This window comes from Panthera pardus, unplaced genomic scaffold (assembly GCF_024362965.1).
Source record: "Panthera pardus isolate Hobbes unplaced genomic scaffold, ASM2436296v1 HiC_scaffold_17, whole genome shotgun sequence".
Taxonomy (NCBI): Eukaryota; Metazoa; Chordata; class Mammalia; order Carnivora; family Felidae; genus Panthera; species Panthera pardus.
Window position 1 is genome coordinate 96,290,179 of NW_026526732.1, and position 26,674 is coordinate 96,316,852.

The 26,674-nt window shown below is 38.6% G+C and overlaps 1 protein-coding gene across 1 annotated transcript in view; it reads right to left on the reverse strand.

Annotated features, from left to right (window-relative positions):
* The window catches only part of PRIM2 (DNA primase subunit 2), a 353,134-nt gene that overhangs the window by 10,676 nt on the left and 315,784 nt on the right, over window positions 1-26,674 (reverse strand). The gene's annotated exons all lie outside the window — the stretch shown is intronic.

Sequence of the window (26,674 nt, forward strand, 5' to 3'; positions counted from 1 at the left end):
GAAACTAAGTCTCTCTAAACCACTGTAGCTCATGGTTGTTGGCCTTTTCATAATCTTTATTCCAGACAGGAAATGCATTAAATCATGTAGCATGTTGTACTTCTGCAGCCTGGGCACCGTGATAATTTTGACATTATACACCAGCCGCTTAGGTCAGCATTAAGCTACAGATGACAAGAGATAGTAAGTGATCTTTGTGACCTACCAACTGTGAATTTCAATAACTTTACCTTGACAACAAGATGAAAACAGATCCTAGTATTAGGACTTTGACAGTTATTGTCAGAACATCACCTTGCAACTTCTCTTCCAAAATTATAGATATAAATCTAGTAATCTAAATGATTGGTGCATGAAGCAATCAGGTGTACTATTTAGATTTTTATTTTCCACATTACAGTTTTATACAGATACAGCTCAAAATACAGCTGTGTGCCCATCAGGAAAATTTAATGTAAGTCCTTTGGAAGAGTGTCTGTGGAGAGGGAACGCTTTTACCTTCAATCAGATTTGTTCTTTTTTTGAAATGAAGTTATTTCTAGTAAAGCTCAGCAGAATATGAGAGTGAATAGTCTATTCTGAACACCTATTAGGAACATCATCCTATCTTTTGTAAATACAATTTGCTTTCCAATTCTACTTCATGTAATCTCTTCAGAGCGGTACAAACTCCCATTCTTATCAGCCAAGTGCAATGCCAGTTGAAATTTGTAAAGTTTCACTACCTCCCCTGCCAAATAAATAAAATATATATTTGGCCTATTTATCAAACACAGTAAAAATGCTGGAATTAAGAGATAGCCTAAAATGAAGGGAAATGTAATTCTGGAGAAATGTTCATTTCTATCCCTTTTCAAAAGGCTGACCTTCCTGTGACAACAGAAATGTACATGAAGTCTCAAATTCCTGCTATCCTCATTATTGAATATAGCTTACATCTTTCGACAAACACACAAAATTATTACAGTTACAGAGCAGGAATCATACAATACTGACAGTGTGCTTAAAAGAACTGTTTTCTTTGATTGTCTTATAGATTACATTTCTGCATTTCAGGTCACCTTTTATTAAATCCTTTATGAAAGACCTATATAAATGCCAACCAACCACAGCACCCAGGATCCTATTTGACCTGTCCATTTTTCTCCAATTCATTAGAGCAGAAATGAAAAATAAATCAATTTAAAATCAATGGCTATAAAGTTTTAAAACTGAAGCAAGCAACAAAGTTTTCAAAGTAATTTTAACACTGAGTTCATATTCTCCAATGTTTTTACATACAGATATTCAAATTGTGTTGAGATGAACTTATAACTGATTATTTGCAAACATCAATGATACCATGAAGGAATATATGTGAACTACAATTTTGGAGAAGCAAAGCCTTCAAACTTTAGTTAAATTTAAATGATACCGTAAATTACCTGAAGAGAAATGAATTCACAGAAATAAAAAGCTCAATTGTGTGGTATATAACAAAGCTCTTTTATGTAAAAACACAACAATAAATCCAACATCATATTCTATGTATATACATATTCTTAAGATATATATATTTAAATATATATGAGCTTATATACATATATTTAAATATCTTCCTTGGAAAGTAAATATGTAACATTATATACAAACATTCTAATATATATATTTGGGAAACATTTTTTTTTAATTAAAAAAATTTTTTTAAATTAAGTTTATTTATTTAGAGGGAGTGGCACAGAGAGAGGGAGACAATCTCAAGCAGGCTCTGCACTGTCAGTGCAAAGCCTGACATGGGGCTCGAACTCATGAACCGTGAGATTATGACCTGAGCTAAAACCGAGTCGGACACTTTACCGACTGAACCAATCAGGTGCCCCAAGATTTAAAAAATATCTAGTTGGGGAAGCCTAGCTGGCTCAGTCAGTAGGGCATGTGACTCTTGATTGTAAGTTCAGGGTTGTGAGTTCAAGCCCCATGATGGGCAGGGAGCCTACTTTAAAAAATAAATATAAAAAATTAAAAATAAAAAATAGTTGGGTGATATATGTTAAAGAAAATGGACACATAAGCCAAAGAAGGAGAAAAGCTTATGTATTTTGAAATTTTAGGTTCCATTAAAATTAAATTTGGATTAATCACAGATCAACCCTTCCCCTCCACCCTGCTCCACTCCGAGAGAATGCTCTTAACAAAAATCATTTAGTTTTCCTTTCACTTTTTGCTTTATTTTTCTACAATGAATTGTTACTTGAAAATTTCTTGCAAATCCAGAAATAAATCATTCAACCATCATCAATCCCTAAGTAACTTTACTGATGTCACAGCCTATTTAGGGTGAATGAAGGTTTCTACACATATGTAAAGGTGTAATAGGGGGGAAAAAAGACAATAGAGTGCTTTTCATTGCCCAAAAAAGCTATTCAAAGAAAGACCTAAAGAGAGGTTCTAGAGAAGGAGAAAGAAAACCCTCCACAGTAATGGAGATGTGAGGACAATATATGAACTACTAGAAGAAAACCAAGAGAAAGACTGCTTTGAGACAATTAGATATTATTTATAGGTATTACCTTCATTTCAGAGATGAAGAAATATATCCCCTTAAAATAGGGGTATCTATCTAGTGAGTGCCGTTTACTGTGGGAAGAATTAAAAAATCCTATGCAATTTATGATTTTTTCTTTAAGGGGAATAAGTGAAACATTAACTCAAAAAACCCAGTAACTAATAAACATATATACTTTAATTTCACATTATGATCTAGATTATACATATACAGGAGGAGAAAAAAGAAAGAGAAGGATGTTATGGACCAATGAATGAAGTTTGGTTTTTTTCTCTGAGTAAAATGGGGAGCTACTGCAATTTTCTTGGCATAGGACTGGCATGACCTGACACTGTTAACAGGATTATTCTGCATGATATGATGGAAACAAACTAGAGGGAGTAGGGACAGAAATAGGGAGCTCATTACAAGAATCCAGGGAACAGATGGTACAGGCTTTGGCCAGGCTGGTAAGAGTAGTGGTTACAAGTGGTCACATTTCCCACTTACTGGCCATAACCATTTTTGAAAAACAGCTGTTCTGCACAAAAATGCTCAATAGGAACCTATTCCCTGATGTTTTAGAGTAATTCATTACCTATCACTCAACACTTTCCCACTTTGACTGATTTCCTAAATAAAACTAAGTAGTCTAAAAACTCAGTAAAATGCAGGGATACCTGGGTGGCTCAGTCAGTTGAGTGGCTGACATTGGCTCAGGTCATGATCTTGTGGTCCGTTGGGTTTGAGCCCTGCATCAGGCTCTGTGCCAACAGCTCAAAGCCTAGAACCTGTTTGGGGTTCTGTCTCTGTCTCTGTCTGTCTGTCTCTCTCTCTGCCCCTCACGTGCTCACACTCTCTCTTTCTCTCAAAATAAACATTAAAAAAAATTAAAAAATTAAAACTCAGTAAAATGCAAAATGTAAGTAACAAACTATCATGTAAAATAAATGTAGAATACCAAAAATGCCACTTACTAGTCACTAAACAATATGAGTTAACAAATAGATACTTCTCATACAATAGCCAGTGAGTAGGACACCTGAAATCTCTGTCAGGCAACATCTTAGATGCACACCCACTCTGTGGACTTCAAAATATTCACAAGTGATTATGATGTTCTACCATTTTTTAAAAATAATATATTTATTATTTTTTTAACTTACATCCAAGTTAGTTAGTATATAGTGCAATAATGATTTCAGGAGCAGAATCCAGTGATTCATCCCCTACATATAACACTCAGTGCTCATCCCAACAAGTGTCCTCCTTAATGCCCCTTGCCCATTTAGCCCATTCCCGCCCCCCCCCCCCAACCCCCTCCAGCAACTCTCAGTTTGTTCTCTGTATTTAAGAGTGTTCTAACATTTCTATATGGAATGCAACTTGGGGCTTTTTCTGCACCCAATTTTCTTTAATTTTTCTGATACAAACCTCACTAGCAAATGCTATACTAAGATAGTCTACAGGTATGTTGAGGATGGTACTGGTATAATTTGTCAATGGGTTGGATGACTCCAAGGCAGGAAATACAAAGCTAAAAATCAAAAGAAAAGAGAACTGAGGTATCAGCAATATACTAAAATCAGTTTGTGAAATAGAAGCAAAGACAGAAACTTGACCAAAAAACCACCAAAATCTAAGGACAGATGCCTGAGATAGACTGTAGAAAAGAATTATAGGTCAGAAGCTAAGTTCTCATAACATGTTTTACATGTCCTTGGAAAGATTCTTTGCTTTTCTGAAGGTGGACCACTTATATGTTAATGTACAGATGCTGAAAATGCTCACTGCTAAGTCACAAAGGCTGGACAGGGATGGTTAAGCAGTGATGGTTGGCATGCACGATGACAGTGGTTACTGACCCTTCTTTATTCTTTAGAATTCAGGGTCTCAGCAATGGTTGGGCTCATTTAGAGTTTAAATTTTGTGTGTAGGTATAATTCAAGTAATCACTTTTTAAAAAATGCTGAGTTCTAACAGAAGAGCCCATGTCCCAGGCCAATGGACATATATGCTTGATTGATAGCCAGACTACTGTGAACCTGAAAAAGACCTAGGGTTTAACCAAAAGTGGTGTGCTTTTCTTTGAAACTAAAAATTTTTCTTTGATGCTTTCAAGAATGAAGAAATATTGGCTGTGGTAATATTTTTATAGTGTTAATTTTGAACTTACCTACCTAATCTTGTCCTTTTTTTTTTTTTTTTTAAAATATGCTTTGGGGGTAGGGGAGGCATATGGGGAGTTATTTCATATTGTGCTTATTTATACATATTTTTTGTGTTGGAACCATATATAATATGACATTAAATTTTTTTAAAGAAAATGAAATTCTGTGGGAGGCTGGCTTGGTTAAGCGATTGACTTTGGCTCAGGTCATGATCTCACGGTTTGTTGAGTTCAAGACCTGCGTTGGGCTCTGTGCAGATAGCTTGGAGCCTGGGGCCTGCTTTGGATTCTGTGCCTCCCTCTCTCTCTGCCCCTACCCCACTTGTACACGCGGGCTTGCTTTCTCTCAAAAATAAACAAACTTAAAAAAATAAAAAATAAAAAGGAAAATGAAATTCTGTAAAGAAGCCAGAATGAAGATGTAGTTAGTCAACAGTACTTTTTTGGCAATGTTCATTCAGCCAGATATCTTCTGAAGGGTCAAACCTCCATCCTCCTAAATTGGCCTTTGCTCTTCTTAGAGGGATAGCTCCATAAGGTTCCAGTTCAGCAGGCAGGGACTGGCCAGAGAAGAGGGTCAGAAATAAAACAGGTGAGGGAAACTAAATGAGATGAAGAAATGTGAGGAGGAGACAAAAAGAAACAAACAGGAAAATGAAAGAACCAGGTAGAAGAAAAATGTAGAAAGCCAGAGGAATGGGGTAAATGAAATGGAGATCACAGCTTACTATTTACGTGGCCTGTAAACACCAAAGTATAACCCATAGCTCACAAAAGGTGTTTCAAATTCCATTTTGGAAGAGCAAGAGCACACCATGATTTCCTCTGGTATATGCCAAAATAAGTGTCAATTCTGATGACGAAGCTAGAAGTTTTTTTTTCTTTTTTTAACGTTTATTCATTTTTGAGAGACAGAGTGCAAGCAGAGGGTGGCAGAGAGACAGACACACACCCAGAATTCAAAGAAGGCTCCAGGGTCTGAGCTCTCAGCACAGAGCCCAACATGGGGCTTGAACTCATGAACTGTGAGATGACCTGAGCCAAAGTCAGAAGCTCAATCAACTGAGCCATCCAGGCACCCTGGCTAGAAGTTTTTCTAACTCTGCTTTAGAAAAATGTAACCGAAGAATTTGAATAATCATATCAAATAAGGCTCCTTTGAAAATACAAACATTTTTTTAAGTTATTTGAGAGATAGAAAGTGTGTGTGCACATGTGAGTGTGCATGCAAGTGAGCAGGAGGGGGGGAGGGGGCAGAAGGGAGAGGGGAGGAGAGAATCCCAAGTAGGCTCCATGCTCAATGTGGAGCCCAACACGGGGCTCGATCTCATGACTGCAAGATCACAACCTGAGCAGATATCAAGAGTCAGACACTTAACCCACTGAGCCACCCAGGTATCCCGAAAATACAAAATTGTTTAAAGAAAAATTTCTATGAAGATTTAAGACTATTGATCAAATGGAAATTTTACTTTTGGTTTTTAATGCCAATATTTCCAGAATAAAGTACAAAATGTCAAGCATAACAATCCATTTATTGTTCTAATTCATCAGTGACCAAAAGGCTCAGAAAAAAATAAGAGTAGTGACATCAAACTAGATTTTGGTAATTAATATTCTTTAACTTTGCTTTTTATTTTTAATTATTTTTTAACAGCTGACCAAAGCCCACCATGAAGAATAACACTTCATCTACCTCTTCATCCTCAGGGCTAATAATTATTTTCGTTTTGAATTTTTTGTTTATTTGTTTTGAATTCTAATACAGTGGCTACCCAAGATACCCTTCCAGTAGAGGAGGAAGGAGCATATTAGGTGATGTTTTCCTTATTTCATTGGTAATATATCACAGCTAGTTGACAAACATAGGATATACAAAATACTGATGGGAAACCTTTCTATTTACATACGCACACACACACTAGAAATATAGAAAAAAATTTAAAACAGAAATGTACATAACATTTTATAACTTTGAGCCACACTTCCTTCTTTCTTCCTAATGCTCTCTACTATTCCCTGCCATCTGTAGCTTCCTCTATGCCCTTTGCTTCAGAGCCTGCCAGTGAGGTCCAGATGATTTCCTGGCAGCAGAACATAGCCACCTGCCTGTCCTTGGCTTTGGTGAGTCAGGTGCTGCACAGCTAGGTGTGCTGAGCTCACCAATTAGACATGCAGTTAATCTGTCTCTAATTCAAGGTCATATTCTGTCTTATTTAAAAGTGATAACAAGCTTGTTTCTTTGTAAAAAGCTCAACCTTTTGAAAGTAGACCTGCTGATATTTTTCCACTTCATCTCTAACCATCCTTTATTTCAAAGGTGAAAGAAAATGTGGTACAGATGCAGAGTCTGGAACACTTTTGAACATATTACTTTGCTCCTATTTCTTACACACTCAGCATAGCTTAGGCAGCCGCCACCTTACATCTCTGCTGTGACCTTCATTTATTGGCAGATCAGGGGCAAGTTTCCCTCTCTTGAAGATGTACTTTCACTCATTTAAAACATTACATGCCAAGAATTTTTCTGACTCACTCTTCATTTTCTATAAACACAGTTATCTGACTGAATCTATTCCACCTCCAAATGTCTCTAAAAACATACCCTTTCCTCCCCATTGTTCAGGCTGTAATCATTCTCTTTTTTATTGAAAAGCTTCTTGACTTATTCTTTCCTCACTCAAGACAGCTTCCAAACTGCCACCATATTAACTTTTCTAAAATCAAATCTAATCCTGGCATTGCTGGTTTCCAGCCGAAAACGGGTCACAAATTCATTATGGTCCAAAAGGCCTTGTTCATCAGGCCCCAAGTCTCCTTCTTTGGGCCCCTCTCCTGCTCTGCCTGGTCACTGGGGTCCTTACGCTCTAGTCCAGGTCCTCCCACAGTGTATTCTTTGGAATTTTAGCTCACAAAATTCTAATGACTCAGAGGGTTTTTTCACCTAATGCCTTTTTTGGTTTGGTTCCAATAAGAATTATCTAAGTTTCTTTATAGCAGGACTTAACAGGATAGTGTTCTTCAGAGTAATTTGTCTCCAGAACTTGTTCCATAGCTCTCCCAGGACTAGGGCTCCTCAAAACACACCCTGACAACCTTGTCTACATAGGCTCACCTCCCCAAGTCTTATGCTATTTCCTGGTCTTGGCTAGGTTCCTCTTACCACACTTAATTTGTTCACTGTCTCCCCTACTAGAACAGCAGCTCCATAAAGGCAGAGGTCTTGTGCCTTGAACAGTAACTGGAATATAGTCATCACCTTGTTATTATTTATTCATGTTGAATGAATGCTGTTCCTTTTGCCTCATAAGCCTCACTTCCCTCCACTGGGGAAACTCCTACTCAATTTTCAAAAGCAATGTAATGACCACTTCCTACAGGAAGCATTCCCTGAGTTCACACCTCTCTCTCAGCAGATCCCGCCCTCTGATTCTCCAGCTGGCACTTTAAATGTATTTTTATTAAAGCACTTATCACACTTTATTATAGTGAATTATGCCTTTTGGCACCATTAGACTAAAAGCTCTAAAATAGTTTCTTAATCATTCTATTTCCAGATTTGAACATACTGAAAACTCAGTGACATGTCAAGTGCTCAGTAAATGTTTATTGAGTAATAAAATGTCTTTCCTCACCAAGGCAACTTACTTCTATTTAAATCAGTCTTAGAGCACTGTTACTAGAACTGTTTCAATTAGTTGCTTTACATTTCTTTCTAACTTTGTCTGGGACGGGGGGGGGGGGGGGGGGGGAGGGGGGGGGGCGGTGTGTGTAGACCACAGCAAAAAAATTACTAATTTAGTTCTTCCACAAGGTGTTAACAGAGCTTGAGAGGTTTCTCTAGTCACATCTGAAGACACTCTGGAGAAAAGAATGAAAATAATCTATCACATTAACTTGAATCCAAATGTAGAAATCTGCCATTGCTATATATAGTTTTACACATGCAGGCAAACGCTAATATATGCAAACACAGACAGGCCTCTGCCAACGCCTCTCAAATAAGCTTTCAGACTATGAACTGATTGAGTGAGTCATTCATTTGCTTACTCCATTCATTCAGCCCACATTCATTAAGCTCCTATAATGAATTCCAGGCACTGTAGTTAGAGACTGGTTTTATTCAGAAGACAGACACCATTTCTGCTCCCAGGGAGGATAAAGTCACAATGAGTCTAGAGGGGAGGGCAAACAATAAGCAGGATGTTACAGAGGAGGAAAGGGAGGAAAAGTGATTGAAACTTCCAGAGGAGGGCCCTACTGAGTGAAATTATAATAAATGAGTAATAGTTACCAAGATAAAGAAAAGGGTAAGGACAACCCAGACACAGGGAATAACATGCAAAGGAGGCAGAGAAACTGGACAGCAAAGTGTTTAAGGATGGGCAGAAATTAAAGTATATTAGAAAGATTACTTTGGCATCGTCTGAAGGGCTTTTGGGGGAAAGAGAGACTGAAAATTAGGAATTAAAGTGACATGACATCCTAGGTTACGGAAGACAGAGACAAAAGAGCGAACAGATCCAGTAACACTTAAAAACAGAAAGGAGCCTTGAATATTTTCCTGATTTCTGGCTTGAACATCCAGTGTTTCCTTCACATTCCGTGGAGATTATGTAGTGGACTCTGTGGTATGCTGTGTACATCCCCTCTCCTCAGAACAAGGACACACATTTTTCCAGGGTCAGAGAGTGTTCATGACTGCCAGCCTGCGGCAGAAGTCCCTCTCAGGTGAGGCTGAGGAAAGCCATTTTGCTCAAGGTGCTGTTTCCTTCCGGAGAGCAGCCAGATCCAGTGACTGGTTGGTGCAGTGATAGAAAGGCCAACAGCCCTTGCTCCAATTAGGGACACCTCTGCAGGGTCATCCAGCCTCAGAGTTCCCTGAAGGATCAACTAAAGACCACCTTCTCCTTCTGCTCAAGCCTGTCTTCACTCCCTGACAGATATGGATCCTGAGAGAACTCCCCAATGAACCTCCTGCACACCAATCAGCACAGTGAACCAATCTGTAACACAGTCCAATTATTTTTTGCTTGTTAGTTTTTGCAGGAAGAGGGATGGAAAAATGTGAATAATAATAATGATAATAAGCTACTATGTATACTGTTCTAGTTATTGTACTTATCTGCTCTCTAAATGTCTTCATGTGTGCATATATATGCAAACACATTAGAAAAAGAATGATGATAGCTATTTCTTAGATCTTTGAGAAGCCATGAGAATCTTATTAAAAGTGTGAACCTCCTCAATTGGAAAATGTACTATGCCACAATTCATAAATCCTGAAATATTCTCACAAATCAGCCAACTACTAAATAGAAGTGAGGCTTTCTGGAAGGTGTATGACACTCAAATTTGGTAATCATATTACTCCCTATTATGTTTTTTTGTACAATATAAAAATGCTAATATTGAAAATTTCTCATTGTCTTTTAACTTACTATATTTGAATAAAGTTTTGAATCATTAAAAATAGGTACCCAAAAAGGATTCTTGAGAAGCTATTAAACTGCCACCCAAAATACTGAATTCCTTAGTGCAGTTTAATACTAACATTTGGGTTAAAGGATTTAAGCTTTAAGGGAACATCAACGACTAAGTGAACTTGGAATAAGGGGAGGAAGGGAATGAGAAGAAAGAGAAAAGGGAAGAAGGAGGACAAATGAGAACATATATGTAAAGTCTACTCAGCAACATGGACAAAAGTACTGCCAAAATCAATCCCACGACTCACTAATTAAAACTGTGCTTAAGTATTCTATTTTTGTGCCTAATATAAACGCAAGTCAGTCCAGAATCCCTATGTCCTATGATCTTTATGGAAATGATGAAAATATTTATACCAATTTAGTAGTTATTTTCAAATATCTTACTTATAAAAAGAAATGTATCATATCAGACATGATATTGAAACAGAAAGTAAAATCTGTCACTTAAAGGTCTGTCCAAGGACTACAGGATTAAGAGAAAAATATATGTAAATTTGCATATATATAATATTTTACATACACATATGCATACAGGTTTACATACATCCATATGCATATATATAAATAAAGATCAGAAACAGAAAACAACATGAAATACACTGTAAGCTGATGGGAAACAATACCAAGAAGTCTGAAATGGCTTAAAGCTAAGCAGACTAAGACTTTCTAACACTTGCTATATAAAGTAAGGTTAGTTAATTTTTTGTATTCTTTAAGTTTGCTTCTCTTAAAAAAGGGGAGGAAGGCTCTGGGAGAATACTCTATAAAATGGATCATGAAATAGAATTAAGCTAGGTGAACAGTTATGTCTACAGGTAGACAGACTAGATTTTATTATAAGTATCATAAGTGACAGCATCATATGCTACTGAAATTCCTCTATAGGTATAATTTTCATGTAATGAACAAATAAAATAATTCTAGAAATAGAAATAATTATAAACAGGGTACTAAATTTCCTTTAAAGAAAAACTATGTCTTCTATTTTAATGCAATTTTAATAAAAGTAAACTTCAATAGGTTTGGCTAACAGTGGCAAATGTTATTTGACTTTTGAAGTGATTTTTCCTTTGAAACATATTGAACAATATTAAATAATCTTCAAATGACCATTTATTTTCAGGGTGCCTGGGTGGCTCAATCAGTTAAGCATCTGACTCTTGATTTCAGCTCAGCATGATCTCACAGTTTGTGAGCTCAAGTCCAGTGTTCCAATCCCCCCTTGGGACTCTCTCCCTCTCTCTCTGTCCCTCCCCAGCTCACACACTCTCTCAAAATATATAAACATTAAAAAAACAAAAACAAAAAAATTGCACAAATGACCATTTATTTTCAATCTATAAAAAAAGGAAGGATATATACAGAAATATATTTTAGATATTCAATGATTTTTGTGATAAAGCCAAAAATGCAATCACATCCTCCTCACCCCAATTCTAATGCTCAACTTCCAAACTTTTCCTTAATGTAGTTCTAAGATATACCAAGAACAATGCACACATCTTCAACTACAACTATAAGAAAAGCAAAGCTAAGTGCAGCAATCTAAGTACTGTTCTCATAAATCAAGAGATGCTCCTAGAGATGAAATAGACAGAAAAGCTGCTCTTCGAAGCAGTTACTGTTCATAAAGTAATGGACAGACTGAATACTATCTATTGACAAGTACTCCTTACCTAAGAAAATCATAGGAGTTTTAGGTAGTTCAGATTTATATGAACATTGAGTAAGGAGTCACTGAAGTTTATCTTTGCCATAAAATCTTCTTGACATAGTGTTACTTCTGTTTCTTAAGCTGTCCATTTTGAAAGATTTCTTCATTAAAAGGCATTTGTCAGTTTTAGATTTAAGATGGTCACTAACTTGAGAACGCTTGTACTAGGAAAATGAAAGGTTAACCTACCTCTCAAAAAGTAAAAAGAGCATACATCTTTACATATTTCATAATTTTAGTATCACTATTTAGTTTCTTGAAAGCACCAATTAGATTTGCTTTTAAAATAATTATTGGAACACCTGGGTTGAGCATTTGACTTCGATCTATTTGAGCATATGAGCTAATCGATTTCATAGTTCGTGAGTTTGAGCCCTGCATTGGGCTCTGTACTGGTGGTACAGAACCTGCTTGAACATCAGTTTTAATTGGTCAAATACAATTGTATGCTAGAAGCAAATATTAAATTATGATAGGGAAATAGAAACTAATCACTCTAATACTTAGTCCCAAAGGCTCAGTAGTCCCATGTAACTATTTAGAGCATTGTTCTCCAACAGAAATATAATGAATGACATCTATAATTTTAAACTTTCTAACTATAATTAAAAAGGTAGCAACAGGGGTGCGTGCCTGGGTCTCTCAGTTGCTTAGGCATCCCACTTCGGCCCAGGTCATGATCCCGCGCTTCATGGATTTAAGCCCCACATCGGACTCTGTGCTGACAGCTCAGAGCCTGGAGCCTGCTTCAGATTCTGTGTCTCCCTCTCTCTCTGCCCCTCCCCGGCCTGCACTCTGTCTCTTTGTCCCCCCCAAATAAATAAACATTAAAAAAATAAAAATAAGCGTTGCCTGGGTGGCTCAGTTGGTTGAGCATCTGACTTCAGCTCAGGTCATGATTTCATGGTCCGTGAGTTCGAGCCCCACATGAGGCTCTGTACTGACAGCTCAGAGCCTGGATCCTGCTTCAGATTCTTTCTCTTTCTTTCTCTCTCACAAATAAACATTAAAAAAATAAAAATAAAGGTAGAAACAAATCAAATTAATTTTAACTTATTTGAATTAATAGTTCATTGTCATTTCGACATGTAATTAATATAAAAATATTTCTGAGATATTTTATAATGCTTTTTTACTTAAATTTTTGAAACCTGGTATATATTTTATCCTTTAAGTGTTATACTAGAGCTGACTCACATTGGCTTCTGAGAATCAATTGTGCATTATGACTTTCCAAGTCAGGGTTTTGACATCACTTTGGTAGTTTAAAATTGGCCACAACAGAAGTACTTACATTAACAGAAACCAACAAATGACATAAATCAAGGCTCTCCTACCCGACCCCTCCACTAGCTGGTTTACCAATACACCACTGCCTTCAGTGGTACATCTTGATTTGGACCAGCCACATTTCAAGTGCTAAAAAAATCAATCACAGAGATTCTTGTTTTTAATTTTAAAAAATATTTATTTATTTTTGAGAGACAGAGACAATAGCGTGAGAGTGGGAGGGGCAGAGAGAGATGGAGACAGAATCTGAAGCAGGCTAACCTCTGCTGTTAACACAGAGCCCAATGTAGGGCTTGAACTCACAAGCTGTGAGATTGTGACCTGGGCTGAAGTTGGACGTTTAACCGACCGAGCCACCCAGGTGCCCCAATCACAGAGATTCTTGATCAAGATGGTGGAGCAAGAGGATACTGTCTCACCTCATCCCACAAACACACCAAAACTGCAACTACATATAGAACAGCTCTCTCTGAAAACAACCTGATGAATAGCAGAACAGCTTTCCACAACTAATGATATAAGAAAAAGTCACATCGAGATGGTGAGGGGAGGCAGAGGCACAGTTTGGTCAGGGCCCACACGTGGGAGGGATATCACCAATGCAAAGGTCTCTGAGGAGTGAGGGGTTCAAGCCCCATTTTAGCTACTCCGGATCTGGGGACCTGTGCTGAAAAGACACATCCACATAACTTAGGGCTTTGAAAATCAGTGGGGCTTAACTTTGGGAGAGTCAGGGGGTTACAGGAAAAGAAAAGTGTGCACACAAAATCACTTGCTCCACAAACCCACACAGAGGCAGCAATCTGAAAAGCAAGCACTTTGGCCATACATGAAGGAGATTTACTGGCTAATTTTAGGCATGTGCCAGAGGTGAAGGAATCTATAGGAATTTTATCTGGATTGGAAGTGCTGACAGGCACCACTTTTGGTACTCTGATCAACATAGCACTGCTCACCTTGCCCCAGCATTCCCCTACAAACCTGCCCACCCCAACAGATGCACCGCCAAAGTGGCCCCCATTCCCATCACACCTCCCAGTGGGTGGTGTCAGCCTGGAAACAACTCCTGCCCCTAGTGGCAGCCCTACCCATCAGTATGCCTGCAGCAGCCATGACCGACCCTACAACAAGAGGGTACATGCAGCCCATACAGGGTATACCCCTGGTGTGCATGCTTCTGCTGATTGAGGGGACTGTGCTTATGGGTCCCAAAAGACACTTTCTACATAAGGCTACTCCTTTAAGAATGGGAGACTCAGCTGTTCTATATTATACACAGTAACAAGACAGAATCAGGCAAAATGAAGAGACAGAAGAATATGTTCCAAATAAAAAAAACAAGGTAAAACCTTAAAAAAGAACAACACTGACAATGATGGGGAGATAAGCAATCTACCTGATAGAGTGCAAAGTAATGGTCATAAGGATGCTCACTGAACCCAAGAGTGGATGAACAAAGTGACAATTTCAACAAAGAAAGAAAAAAAAATCAGAGCTAAAGAATATAATAACAAATGAAAAGTAGAGGGAATCAAAAGAAGATTACAGGATGCAGAGTAGATCAGCAACCTTAAAGAGAGTAGAGAAAATTATCTAAACTCAATAGCAAAGAGAAAAAACATTAAAAAAAAATGAGGATAATTTCAGGGACCTCTGGAACATCAAGTGTACTAATTCACTTACGTACAAAAAGGAAAAGAAAGAAAGGAGCAGAATATTTATTTGAAGAAATAATAGCTGAAAACTTCCCTAATCTGGAGAAGGAAAGACATCCAGGTTCAGGAATCATGGCGAGCCCCAAACAAGACAAAGAACCCAGAGGTCTGCATCAAGACACATAATTGTTAAAGTGTCAAAAATTAAAGATAAAGAGAGAATCTTGAAAGCAGCAAGAGGAAAGCAACTAGTTTTATACCAGAAAACCCCCATATGACTATCCACTAATTTTTCAGCAAAAAATGAGCAAGCCAGAAGGAGGTGGCATGATATATTCAAAGTGCTAAAAGGAAAAAACCTACAACAAAGAATACTCTATTCGGCAAGGTTATGTTTCATAATTGAAGGAGAGATAGTTTCCCAGACAAACAAAAGTTAAAGGAGTTCATCATCACAAAACCAGCCTTACAATGTTAAAAAGACTCCTTTAAACAGAAAACAAAAGGCTGTAACTAGAAGAAACTTATGAAAGAAAAAAAAAATCTCAATACTCTGGTTTCTCTTCAGATCGAATAAATCTTTCACCTTTTAAAGAAAGAAAGAGAAAGACAGAAAGAAAGAATCTCACTGGTAAAAGCTAATGTGTAGAAAAGGTAGTTGATTAACCACTTTATAAAGCTAGGATGAAAGTTAAAAACCAAAAATAGCAAATCAACTATATCTGTAACTATTACTTAAGGAAAACACAAAATAAAAAGTTGTAAAGTAGGACTTCAAAAAACATACAACATGGCGGGGGGGGGGGTGTAATGTTTTTAAAATGCATTTGAACATAAGTAACCATCAACTTAAAACTGCTGATTGTTATATATGAACCTCATGGCAACCACAAACAAAAAACCTAGAATAGAACAGTTCCTTGGATCTTCTATCTACTAGATTGGGTGCTGCCCAATTCATCAATCATTGAATAAAGCCAGTAAGATCTATAAAAATGTACTTAGTTGATATTTGTTCAACAGGCTGATGGAAGGAGTGGAACCCAGAAACTTCTGATGGCTTCGGGAATAAGAAACGTGAGAGTTGAGGCCCATGAACCTTTGGGTTCTAGGTCTTTCTCACTGTTTCTGAGGGACATGGGTAAGTTCCTCTTGGTTCTGAGCTCCACTCTCTTTGTGTTGCACGCTCCTGATCTAAATGGCTTTCCAGCCCAGGATTAATGGGTCAATCTAGACTGACAGGAGGCTCTAACAGAGAGCCAGTCCTTAGTCCATGGTTAGTCCACAGTCCCAGTCAAGGGTTTATTTAGCAGGTAGGCTTGAGCTGGCAGATGATTACATCTAAAATCGGAGTTCCTTGCCCTTGGTTCAGTCCATGGTCCCCATTTGCTGCAGTATGATGGTTCAGTCTCTAGTTCCACTTTGGAAACTGCTAGTGGTACATACCTAAGGCCTTTTCTTGGCCAGTCCACAGTACTCTCTCTTTGGTTACTGCTGATATGCACAGTCCATTTCCTTGGTTACTACTGGTTTCTGTTAATGTGCACATGAGGTAAAATGATTAACAGATCTGCTGTTAATGGAAGTCACAGAAGCCAAAGTTGCAAAATTGGTAGGCATGGATCAAGCGCTTAAAAGCTGTATTAGAGTCCTTGACACCTAACTCTAAGACTCCCATACTAGGATAAACTGATCATGGAATGGGTTAGATTGACACTAGGTCACCTGCCAACCTCAAAAAAAATTCTATGCAACGAGGTACATTGTAAAACACCCTAAATCCCCAACCTAGCGGCATATCCCTTTTCAGGCATTAACTTGGCTCCAAGAAACCAAAGGCCTAATTAAAGAAATGGAATCCTCATATTTCAAAAAAAATGAGTATACTACCATCTGGCACAACTGCTTATTTTATATCTAAAAACTGTGGTCCTAGAAGCTGCACATATCTATAAAAATGGCAAAATCTTATTAAGACAACCTAGAATTAAAACGCCTTTACAGGGAACAAGAAGTGCACTTGAAAGCAAGAGTTCCCAAATCAAACAATTAGGATACCCATTTGAACTGGTATGCAGAAGCCTCGAAAAGGCTATAAGATTCAAAAACAGGTTCATTGAATGATTCAGTGTAAAAGGCTAATGAAAAGACTTAAGAGGCACTTACAAGACTAAGGCTGATGTGACTTCTACTACTCCCCTCGATCCTCCTTTACCTGAGTACTCAGAGTCTACTACTAATCTTCTATCTGAACTGCCTTCCCATTCTGAAAAGACTGTCATACAACCATAAGAGAAAGTCCACCAAGTTAGTGACTTTACAGATGCCACCATATTTACTCTTGGAGGGTCCTCATATAGGCCCCTCTCAGAGTTGATAGGGCTCTAGGAATTCTCTTGCAAATTGCTACAAATTATTCCATTAAATAGCCAAGAATAAATGAAAATTAAGGGAAAATCATGCCAATATTGGACCTACACTCTGAAACCCACTCACTCTGGAACCTACAGATGAGATCCTGGGAAAACTGGCAAAAGCCAGTGAAAGGTGAAAAATCTTAACAAAGTCAGCTCTCCTGGATCTCTATCTGTAGTACTCAGCTGAGAGAAGGTAAAATTTCACATTGTCCCTTCCTTTCCAAATCCAGACCCACTGGTTATTGATCCTTTCTCTCTCACAGACAACTATTTCCTTCTTGTATGTCTCATTTTGTGTTCTGATGACTTGGCTTGGCATGTCAGGTTAGGGGCCCCCCAAATATGGTAAGACAGAAATGATGGTACCACTCCATTTGCAGTTTGGGCCTCACCACATGCAGACCCTGAGGGGAATTGTGAAAGTCTTTCTTTTCTTTCGACTATCTTTGGGAATGGCTCTGGATCTTGGGAGGGTTGTATCCTTTGTACCCTCTTTGGGGACATGTCTTGTATCCATAGAGTTGTTTCACTTTGCCAGAAGTATTTCCTGTCTGTCTGGCTAAAAGCTGACAAGATTCTGAAAGGATTTTTTAAAGTAGCTCTACTGACAGAGATAGGCAAACTGAAAGCTGATATTTAAAGCCTGACAGGAACTTCTAGGCCTTGTCACCTAAGCTACCCAGAGGTAAAGACAAATATCCCAAAAACAGAGCTCTAAATCTGGAATAAAGAATTCTTTTGATTTCCATCTTCATTGAAGATATTCTCCTTGGTAAAAACAAGCAAATTGAAGATAATGTAGTTGCATGAGTGTGTAAAGCCTTTGAATTCAGGTTGCTACTGACTCACTGAAGAATTAAGAACTGTTCTTTTCATATGAACTGGGTCTTTACCAGGACAGAAAATGCAGCTCTAGAAGCAATTCAAAGCCACTTATCCTTTCTGTCAATACCAAAACCCTTATTCATCTCAGAAGGCTGGTTAAGTACTGTAAAATTCTGAATTCAGGAAACAAAAGCCCTGCTTAGAAGGACATTCATTCTTTCCCTGGGTCCTTGAAATGCAAATGTTCTACTACTATCTTCTCAGTAACTCCTATGTAGGCTATCTCTTCAAAATACTACATCTTCTACATCTGCTCAGTAACTCCTACGTAGGCTATCTCTTCAAAATGCAAACTTCAGGGAGGAATTTTTATCAGAAGATAAAAAAGGGGGGGGGGGAGGACTATTTGAAAACAAAGTCTATGAAAATCTTAAAAGTCTTCTTTACAAATGAATAAAAGCTTTAGGCATCTGAGCAGGTAACCTTAAATTATACCATCTGTCAGAAATATGATTTGGATTCAACTGCTTTTTTATAAACTAGTAAGTTTTGCATCATCACACCTGACTCATGGCTAAAATTTTATTTTTATTTTACTATTATTACTTTTTTGAGGAAATAGAAAAGGAATTTGTTTATTGAGGGCAAGAGGATGCAAGCAATATAATAATCAAAAGTTTATCTGGTTTTCACTGACTTTTCTTTCTCTGTTTCTCAAATGGGGGTTAGGTTTTATTTGTACATTTTCTGAGAGTCTCAGTTTGCTCATGGAATCCTTTACACAGGGGAGGGAGCTGTGGGGCAGATTCCTTAAGAGACCCCGTGGGAGGGGTTCCGGAAGATGGCGGCGTAGGAGGACGCGGGGCTCACAGCGCGTCCTGCCGATCACTTAGATTCCACCTACACCTGCCTAAAGAACCCAGAAAACCGCCAGAGGATTAGCAGAAGGGAGTCTCCGGAGTCAAGCGCAGACTAGAGGCCCACGGAAGAGGGTAGGAAGGGCGGCGAGGCGGTGCGCGCTCCACGGACTGGCGGGAGGGAGCCGGGGCGGAGGGGCGGCTCGCCGGCCAAGCAGAGCCCCCGAGTCTGGCTGGCAAAAGCGGAGGGGCCGGACAGACTGTGTTCCGACAGCAAGCGCGACTTAGCGTCTGGGAGGTCATAAGTTAACAGCTCTGCTCGGAAAGCGGGAAGGCTGGAGGACAAAGGGAGGGAGAGCTGCTGAGCCCCGGACGGCAGAGCTCAGCTTGGCGGGGAACAAAGGCGCCAGCACCATCTCCCCCGCCCATCCCCCAGCCAAAATCCCAAAGGGAACCAGTTCCTGCCAGAGAACTTGCTCGCTCCGCGCAAACACCCAACTCTGTGCTTCTGCGGAGCCAAACCTCCGGCAGCGGATCTGACTCCCTCCCGCTGCCACAGGGCTCCTCCTGAAGCGGATCACCTAAGGAGAAGCGAGCTAAGCCTGCCCCTCCAGCCCCCGTGCACCTTGCCTACCCACCCCAGCTAATACGCCAGATCCCCAGCAACACAAGCCTGGCAGTGTGCAAGTAGCCCAGACGGGACACGCCACCCCACAGTGAATCCCGCCCCTAGGAGAGGGGAAGAGAAGGCACACACCAGTCTGACTGTGGCCCCAGCAGTGGGCTGGGGGCAGACATCGGGTCCGACTGCGGCCCCGCCCACTAACTCCAGTTATACACCACAGCACAGGGGAAGTGCACTGCAGGTCCTCACCACGCCAGGGACTCTCCAAAATGACCAAACGGAAGAATTCCCCTCAGAAGAATCTCCAGGAAATAACAACAGCTAATGAACTGATCAAAAAGGATTTAAATAATATAACAGAAAGTGAATTTAGAATAATAGTCATAAAATTAATCGCTGGGCTTGAAAACAGTATACAGGACAGCAGAGAATCTCTTGCCACAAAGATCGAGGGACTAAGGAACAGTCACGAGGAGTTGAAAAACGCTTTAAACGAAATGCAAAACAAAATGGAATCCACGATGGCTCGGCTTGAAGAGGCAGAGGAGAGAATAGGTGAACTAGAAGATAAAGTTATGGAGAAAGAGGAAGCTGAAAGAAAGAGAGATAAAAAAATCCAGGAGTATGAGGGGAAAATTAGAGAACAAAGTGATACACTAAAAAAAAATAATATACGCATAATTGGTATCCCAGAGGAGGAAGAGAGAGGGAAGGGTGCTGAAGGGGTACTTGAACAAATTATAGCTGAGAACTTCCCTGAACTGGGGAAGGAAAAAGGCATTGAAATCCAAGAGGCACAGAGAACTCCCTTCAGACGTAACTTGAATCGATCTTCTGCGCGAAATAGCATAGTGAAACTGGCAAAATACAAGGATAAAGAGAAAATTCTGAAAGCAGCAAGGGATAAACGTGCCCTCACATATAAAGGGAGACCTATAAGACTCGTGACTGATCTCTCCTTTGAAACTTGGCAGGCCAGAAAGGCTTGGCACGATATCTACAGTGTGCTAAACAGAAAAAATATGCAGCCGAGAATCCTTTATCCAGCAAGTCTGTCATTTAGAATAGAAGGAGAGATAAAGGTCTTCCCAAACAAACAAAAACTGAAGGAATTTGTCACCACGAAACCAGCCCTACAAGAGATCCTAAGGGGGATCCTGTGAGACAAAGTACCAGAGACATCACTACAAGCATAAAACATACAGACATCACAATGACTCTAAACCCATATCTTTCTATAATAACACTGAATGTAAATGGATTAAATGCGCCAACTAAAAGACATAGGGTATCAGAATGGATAAAAAAACAAGACCCATCTATTTGCTGTCTACAAGAGACTCATTTTAGATCTGAGGACACCTTTAGATTGAGAGTGAGGGGATGGAGAACTATTTATCATGCTCCTGGAAGCCAAAAGAAAGCTGGAGTAGCCATACTTATATCAGACAAACTAGACTTTAAATTAAAGGCTGTAACAAGAGATGAAGAAGGGCATTATATAATAATCACAGGGTCTATCCACCAGGAAGAGCTAACTATTATAAATGTCTATGCGCCAAATACCCGAGCCCCCAGATATATAAAACAATTACTCATAAACATAAGCAACCTTATTGATAAGAATGTGGTCATTGCAGGGGACTTTAACACCCCACTTACAGAAATGGATAGATCATCTAGACACACAGTCAATAAAGAAACAAGGGCCCTGAATGATACATTGGATCAGATGGACTTGACAGATATATTTAGAACTCTGCATCCCAAAGCAACAGAATATACTTTCTTCTCGAGTGCACATGGAACATTCTCCAAGATAGATCATATACTGGGTCACAAAACAGCCCTTCATAAGTTTACAAGAATTGAAATTATACCATGCATACTTTCAGACCACAATGCTATGAAGCTTGAAATCAACCACAGGAAAAAGTCTGGAAAACCTCCAAAAGCATGGAGGTTAAAGAACACCCTACTAACGAATGAGTGGGTCAACCAGGCAATTAGAGAAGAAATTAAAACATATATGGAAACAAACGAAAATGAAAATACAACAATCCAAACGCTTTGGGATGCAGCGAAGGCAGTCCTGAGAGGAAAATACATTGTAATCCAGGCCTATCTCAAGAAACAAGAAAAATCCCAAATACAAAATCTAACAGCACACCTAAAGGAAATAGAAGCAGAACAGCAAAGGCAGCCTAAACCCAGCAGAAGAAGAGAAATCATAAAGATCAGAGCAGAAATAAACAATATAGAATCTAAAAAAACTGTAGAGCAGATCAACGAAACCAAGAGTTGGTTTTTTGAAAAAATAAACAAAATTGACAAACCTCTAGCCAGGCTTCTCAAAAAGAAAAGGGAGATGACCCAAATAGATAAAATCATGAATGAAAATGGAATGATTACAACCAATCCCTCAGAGATACAAACAATTATCAGGGAATACTATGAAAAATTATATGCCAGCAAATTGGACAACCTGGAAGAAATGGACAAATTCCTAAACACCCACACTCTTCCAAAACTCAATCAGGAGGAAATAGAAAGCTTGAACAGACCCATAACCAGCGAAGAAATTGAATCGGTTATCAAAAATCTCCCAACAAATAAGAGTCCAGGACCAGATGGCTTCCCAGGGGAGTTCTACCAGACATTTAAAGCAGAGATAATACCTATCCTTCTCAAGCTATTCCAAGAAATAGAAAGGGAAGGAAAACTTCCAGACTCATTCTATGAAGCCAGTATTACTTTGATTCCTAAACCAGACAGAGACCCAGTAAAAAAAGAGAACTACAGGCCAATATCCCTGATGAATATGGATGCAAAAATTCTTAATAAGATACTAGCAAATCGAATTCAACAGCATATAAAAAGAATTCTTCACCATGATCAAGTGGGATTCATTCCTGGGATGCAGGGCTGGTTCAACATTCGCAAATCGATCAACGTGATACATCACATTAACAAAAAAAAAAGAGAAGAACCATATGATCCTGTCAATCGATGCAGAAAAGGCCTTTGACAAAATCCAGCACCCTTTCTTAATAAAAACCCTTGAGAAAGTCGGGATAGAAGGAACATACTTAAAGATCATAAAGGCCATTTATGAAAAGCCCACAGCTAACATCATCCTCAACGGGGAAAAACTGAGAGCTTTTTCCCTGAGATCAGGAACACGACAGGGATGCCCACTGTCACCGCTGCTGTTTAATATAGTGCTGGAAGTTCTAGCATCAGCAATCAGACAACAAAAGGAAATCAAAGGCATCAAAATTGGCAAAGATGAAGTCAAGCTTTCGCTTTTTGCAGATGACATGATATTATACATGGAAAATCCGATAGACTCCACAAAAAGTCTACTAGAACTGATACATGAATTCAGCAAAGTTGCAGGATACAAAATCAATGTGCAGAAATCAGTTGCATTCTTATACACTAACAATGAAGCAACAGAAAGACAAATGAAGAAACTGATCCCATTCACAATTGCACCAAGAAGCATAAAATACCGAGGAATAAATCTAACCAAAGATGTAAAAGATCTGTATGCTGAAAACTATAGAAAGCTTATGCAGGTAATTGAAGAAGATATAAAGAAATGGAAAGACATTCCCTGCTCATGGATTGGAAGAATAAATATTGTCAAAATGTCAATACTACCCAAAGCTATCTACACATTCAATGCAATCCCAATCAAAATTGCACCAGCATTCTTCTCGAAACTAGAACAAGCAATCCTAAAATTCATATGGAACCACAAAAGGCCCCGAATAGCCAAAGTAATTTTGAAGAAGAAGACCAAAGCAGGAGGCATCACAATCCCAGACGTTAGCCTCTACTACAAAGCTGTCATCATCAAGACAGCATGGTATTGGCATAAAAACACACACATAGACCAATGGAATAGAATAGAAACCCCAGAACTAGACCCACAAACGTATGGCCAACTCATCTTTGACAAAGCAGGAAAGAACATCCAATGGAAAAAAGACAGTCTCTTTAACAAATGGTGCTGGGAGAACTGGACAGCAACATGCAGAAGGTTGAAACTAGACCACTTTCTCACACCATTCACAAAAATAAACTCAAAATGGATAAAGGACCTGAATGTGAGACAGGAAACCATCAAAACCTTAGAGGAGAAAGCAGGAAAAGACCTCTCTGACCTCAGCCGTAGCAATCTCTTACTCGGCACATCCCCAAAGGCAAGGGAATTAAAAGCAAAAGTGAATTACTGGGACCTTATGAAGATAAAAAGCTTCTGCACAGCAAAGGAAACAACCAACAAAACTAAAAGGCAACCAACGGAATGGGAAAAGATATTTGCAAATGACACATCGGACAAAGGGCTAGTATCCAAAATCTATAAAGAGCTCATCAAACTCCACACCCGAAAAACAAATAACCCAGTGAAGAAATGGGCAGAAAACATGAATAGACACTTCTCTAAAGAAGACATCCGGATGGCCAACAGGCACATGAAAAGATGTTCAACGTCGCTCCTTATCAGGGAAATACAAATCAAAACCACACTCAGATACCACCTCACGCCAGTCAGAGTGGCCAAAATGAAGATATCAGGAGACTATAGATGCTGGAGAGGATGTGGAGAAACAGGAACCCTCTTGCACTGTTGGTGGGAATGCAAATTGGTGCAGCCGCTCTGGAAAGCAGTGTGGAGGTTCCTCAGAAAATTAAAAATAGACCTACCCTATGACCCAGCAATAGCACTGCTAGGAATTTATCCAAGGGATACAGGAGTACTGATGCATAGGGGCACCTGTACCCCAATGTTTATAGCGGCACTCTCAACAATAGCCAAATTATGGAAAGAGCCTAAATGTCCATCAACTGATGAATGGATAAAGAAATTGTGGTTTATATACACAATGGAATACTACGTGGCAATGAGAAAAAATGAAATATGGCCTTTTGTAGCAACATGGATGGAACTGGAGAGTGTGATGCTAAGTGAAATAAGCCATACAGAGAAAGACAGATACCATATGGTTTCACTCTTATGTGGATCCTGAGAAACATAACAGAAACCCATGGGGGAGGGGAAGGAAAAAAAAAAAAAAGAGGTTAGAGTGGGAGAGAGCCAAAGCATTAGAGACTGTTAAAAACTGAGAACAAACTGAGGGTTGATGGGGGGTGGGAGGGAGGGCAGGGTGGGTGATGGGGATTGAGGAGGGCACCTTTTGGGATGAGCACTGGGTGTTGTATGGAAACCAATTTGACAGTAAATTTCATATATTAAAAAAAAAAAAAAAAAAAAAAGAGACCCCGTGGGAGAACTCTCATTGGGTGGGAGTATTGCTCAATGTTGCCTACTTCTTTCCCTTGTGCTTCAGGTGTACTACAAAATAGTCATTTTATGGAATGGTGAGCCCAGCCATTAGCAAAAAGAAGTTCTGGAAGCCCACTTTGCCATCTTGGGACTGGTTTGGGTCCTACATTATTTTGTCCACAGCCAGAGGATCTTTTTGATTTTCCAAAAATCCAGGGAACTCCTTTTCCATGAGTACTCTCAGGTCCTCCTTTGTTAAGCAGCCTTTATCCTCAGCAAACTTTGTGAAACATGAACATCATGGTTTCCATGGCATGTTCCATTTAAGATGGCGTTTTTGTGGCTGGGAGCCTTAGCACCAAGTAGGTGTGGGGGGAGCTCATGCCTAGCCTCCACCAGCTCTCACCTCTGCTGAGAACATTCCTATGGCTAAAATTTTAGAACAATAAGGTATTTGTTTGCATCTTTCTATATGTTCATGTGTGTTTATGTATAAATGTTGTAGTTATGTCACATTTTTCTACCTCTGGATGGTACTGCCAGAATTAATTTGTATAACAGCTCTATTCAATTGGCTTAAAGAAAAATAAGTGCCTATAAAATTAAGAATTTCTAGACTCAGAAATACTGAAACCAAACCAAATACTTTCAAATTCATCTGGGTCATCTTCAGTAAACAAAAGCTAGCTTAAGTTTGTTACTCTAATTAAAATAGGTATGTCTTTACAGTCATCAACATCAAATAATAGTGCATACAAATGACTCTCATTCTACTTGGTTTACTAGTCAAATAAGTTCATGTGATATGTTACAAAAAATATGTCAGCAACAAAAAAAAAAAAAACCAACTTAGCAGGATGTCTAATTTTGATTAACATATTGTGAAATTTTTAAGAGTAATCTAAATACATAAAAAATGATTTAAAGAGAGATAAGTTGGATGAGAGTTTACAGATAAACTTTTTAGCAATGATTATGTCTAACAGGCAAGGAAAGTAAAATAGTTGTTGTAAAGTAACTATAAGTATATGACAAAATCATATATAAAATCAGGATAGAAAAGTAATAGAAAGTTTGTATTAAAAAACTGGGGAAATAAATTTTATGTGTGATCCAGCTGGCTATAATTAGAATGGATTTAATTTTTAAAATGAATTTTAAATTCAAAAGTACACTGTTGCACAATTAGAATAGTTTCTTGGACTTTTGGTCTGCTTTAAGCAACTATGAAAGTTTCTTTACCTTTTAAGTAATCTGAATGGTCGGCAAAGATTTTGTGTCTTATGAAAACAATTTACTGTGTTTCCTGTTGTCTTTACTAGCTCTGTGATTGCTTAAGAAAACCCAATATTCTCAATATTAAGAGAGCTAAGTTTTGTGCACAACTATGTAACCTTCTGTATGTCTTTAACATCTACTTTGCTTAAATTGGCAATTAGGTATTATTCCATAATGACCTGTGATCATATTTGGTCAAATGTGCAAACCTTTTGAATGTTTGATGACTTCCCCAAATCAAATTCTAAACAGTCTTTTTTTACATGAAAGAAGCTTTGAGATTTACCAGAAGGCCCCTGAAAAATATCAGAGGATTTGTCTCTCACCTGGTAAAATGTTAAACTAATTTGGTTTATTTGATATGTTCAATTAAGTGGAAAGCATTATCAAATAAGAAGTGATGTTAAAAGTTATTAGGCAATATTTGTATGGATATGAGTTATTCATTATGTATTCTAGAAACTGTATGAAATTCCTAGAAATCTGATATGTCCTGGTATAATGTTATCAGTCATAATTCCAGTCATTTTCTTA